We start from the raw sequence: 3,534 nt of genomic DNA, 5'->3' as shown, positions 1-3,534 counted from the left end.
GTTGGGCTAAGTGCAGGCACTGTCAGAGCGCAGGGCGTCCTGCCTTTGAAAGAGTTTCCGAAGTGTCCTGATGTGCCCTTTAGCAATGCCAAACGGATCAGTGAAAATGGCATCCTTTCGCGGCACTTCAGACGCCATCTCACAGCCTAGCCGACCTGAAACGCCTGAGCCCGTTTTACCAGCAGGCTTCAACGGTAACCGTTCGAAGCAAGAGGCGGCGCTGTCAGTTTCCGTAGTGTAGCGGTTATCACTTTCGCCTAACACGCGAAAGGTCCCCGGTTCGAAACCGGGCGGAAACAGCCTGCTGTGGGCCGGCTATTTTCGTCCTGCTTGCCCTCGTGGTTCCCCGGAGGCGGTGGGTGGCTTTTCTTCATTGGAGTGCCCGAAATCGGTGCTTTCAGAGCGTCCGTCCGTCGACAGGTTGAAATTGTAAACGCTGGTGTAGCCACTTTTAATTAAAATCTGATGATGATGATGATGATGTTGTTCTTGTTGTTCTTGTTGTTTGTTCTTGTTGTCGTCGTGGTCGCCATCATTATTATTGTTAAAGTAAAGCAGTAGTTAGATTTGTTGCTACTGTAAGGTGTAGAAGGCACAATAGCTCTGTGGTTGTCTGATGGTGGCACAAGACAAGCAGCAGCTGTTTGAACAAGCCATTGAGCATCACCTTGTTGGGGTAAGTGTAAGTCTTGTCATAGCTCAGGGCGTTCTTCCTTTGAAAGAGTTTCCAAAGTGTCCTGATGTGCCCTTGAGCAATGCAAAATAGGTCAGTGAAAATAGAAACCTTTATCTCACAGGCTGGCCCACGGGAAACGCCTGTGCGCGTTTTACCAGCCGGCTTCGATGGGAGCCATTCGAAACGCCAGGAGGGGTCGGTTTCCGGAGTGTAGTGGCTATCAAGTTCGCCTCACACGCGAAAGGTCCCTGGTTCGAAACCGGGCGGAAACAGCCTGCTGTGGGCCGGCTATTTTCGTCCTGCTTGCCCTCGTGGTTCCCCGGAGGCGGTGGGTGGCTTTTCTTCATTGGAGTGCCCGAAATCGGTGCTTTCAGAGCGTCCGTCCGTCGACAGGTTGAAATTGTAAACGCTGGTGTAGCCACTTTTAATTAAAATCTGATGATGATGATGATGATGTTGTTCTTGTTGTTCTTGTTGTTTGTTCTTGTTGTCGTCGTGGTCGCCATCATTATTATTGTTAAAGTAAAGCAGTAGTTAGATTTGTTGCTACTGTAAGGTGTAGAAGGCACAATAGCTCTGTGGTTGTCTGATGGTGGCACAAGACAAGCAGCAGCTGTTTGAACAAGCCATTGAGCATCACCTTGTTGGGGTAAGTGTAAGTCTTGTCATAGCTCAGGGCGTTCTTCCTTTGAAAGAGTTTCCAAAGTGTCCTGATGTGCCCTTGAGCAATGCAAAATAGGTCAGTGAAAATAGAAACCTTTATCTCACAGGCTGGCCCACGGGAAACGCCTGTGCGCGTTTTACCAGCCGGCTTCGATGGGAGCCATTCGAAACGCCAGGAGGGGTCGGTTTCCGGAGTGTAGTGGCTATCAAGTTTGCCTCACACGCGAAAGGTCCCTGGTTCGAAACCGGGCGGAAACAACCCGCGGTGCACGCGTGCCAGTGCCGTGTTACGCGTCCCCGTCTCTCTGCCCCGAGGCCGGCTGTCGTTTTCTCTTCCTCGGAGTGTCAAGAAATCCTGACCTTGAGAACAAACGATCACAGAAGGGTAGCTTTGCGAGGCGCTGGAACTGACACTTTTAAAATCGATACATGTTGTTGCTGTTACAATACGACCGTAGCAGGATCGGCGACATTGCCGTTACTCTTATGAGTAGATAGTAGGGTTTTTTGGGCGCGGCCTATTTTGTTATGTCGTATGCCCTAAGCTTATTAATATTCCTACGTCATAATTGGGGGGTGTGATTTTAGGTAGAGTTATTTCCTTAATTATTCCTACGTCATATCCGTCAGAAAGTGTACACCCATAAAACCCTGAACAACAAGGCCGCCCATAACCTGTTGTTCTTGTTGTTCTTGTTGGTCAACTGTAGAGTGTGAATGGGTCAGCTCTTCCTGTAGTGGTTGGGGTCTTTTTTAAATATACATGTAATGGTTTAGTAAATCTAAACCGTTATAAGATCAACAAGTTCTGTTGTCTGTAATGGTCCCAGGTCTTAACAATGCCAGTTTTGAATAGTGCGTTTATCATATTCACACTGTCTCTGTCTGTCTCTCTCTCTCTCTTGCCCAATCATTTTATAAGATCAACAAGTTCTGTTGTCTGTTATGATCCCAGGTCCTAACAATGCCTGTTTTGCATAGGGTACTTATGTTATCCACACTGTATCTGGCTCTGTCTCTCCCCTCAAATTTAATTAAAAATAAAATTAAAAAAGAGGGTGTGTGTGTGGGTGTTTGTGTGTATAGGTTAATTGTTTTTGTAAAAAAAAAAAAAAAAAAAAGCTGTGGTTATATTTTATCTCTCACATAATGTGTTCAGTCATTTTACTTAAATACATTCTAGGGTCTTAAAGCTCATAAGAGTTAGACTTAAGATAAGGATATGCTTTTAAGGTATTTTAGCAGTCTCAATCCCTGATGATAAGGAATCGTTTAAAAAATAAAAACAACTGATCACTCAATGCTAAATAGATCACAACACTCAAGGCTAAATCACTCACACCATGGGGGGCGGGGGTGGGCTCAGACAACAGTAGGTATGGCGTGTGGTATCAAAACATTCAGAATACTTTTAACCTATATAATTTATAAGCTTTGTAAAATAAACTGTTCTGAGTAGTTTGTGACTTGTTTAATACCAAACAAAGCATCGCTATTAAAAAAAAAAAAAAAAAATCACTGTAAAAGCGCTAGTTATTTTAGATCTTTATAGTTATTTTCTTGGCTCAGGTTGTTTTTTAGCGCTTATAAAGGCCTGAAATATTCTTAGTGGTTGTTGACTATAGGTCTTGATGCTTAAAAATGTTTTTTTGAGAGACCAAAAGGTTCTAATAAAAGTTTAGAGTAGAGAGGAGAGAGATCGTCTCCATCTTGGTTTCTATTTGAAATTTGATGCAGTGTCATTTTATTGGTTGGTTTTGATATGTTAATTGGTAACAGGGCGGCACAAAGGCCAGACCAGAACAATGCCTTACAAGCAGATCCGGCATGTGGCCATCAGTATAAGTATGAAGGTCTGGTCTTCAGCTCGACAGACTCATACTGACCTTTCGATTTAAGACTAAAGATCAACAATGTCCGGAAACAACATCAGCGACTTCGATTTAAACGAGTTTTTTGGTAAGTCTTCAGATTATTTTCATTGACTCAGAGCGTGTTGTGTGCATGTATTGTAAATAAGGCTATAACATCTGTTTTAAGTTCTGTAAAATTATTTTTCAGCCAGTCAACAGGAGTTAATTCCCAACGCTGAGGAGATCATCTGGAACAACGACGGTAAGATTTTTGTGTTTGCGCTCATGGGTTCTTATGTATGGGTGTGTGTGGTTTTGAAGCGGCTCATTAGAGTTATGAAA

The 3,534-nt window shown here is 43.8% G+C and overlaps 1 non-coding gene across 1 annotated transcript; it reads left to right on the top strand.

Moving 5' to 3' along the window:
- The first annotated feature begins 226 nt into the window (after positions 1 to 226).
- trnav-aac (transfer RNA valine (anticodon AAC)) lies at positions 227 to 299 on the top strand. Its single transcript has one exon. It is a non-coding gene; the product is annotated as a tRNA-Val (tRNA).
- The last annotated feature ends 3,235 nt before the right edge of the window (positions 300 to 3,534 follow it).

The sequence above is a fragment of the Amia ocellicauda genome, chromosome 11 (assembly GCF_036373705.1).
Source record: "Amia ocellicauda isolate fAmiCal2 chromosome 11, fAmiCal2.hap1, whole genome shotgun sequence".
Lineage (NCBI taxonomy): Eukaryota > Metazoa > Chordata > Actinopteri > Amiiformes > Amiidae > Amia > Amia ocellicauda.
The sequence above is the reverse complement of the archived record's forward strand: the minus strand, read 5'-3'. Positions and strand labels throughout refer to the sequence as shown.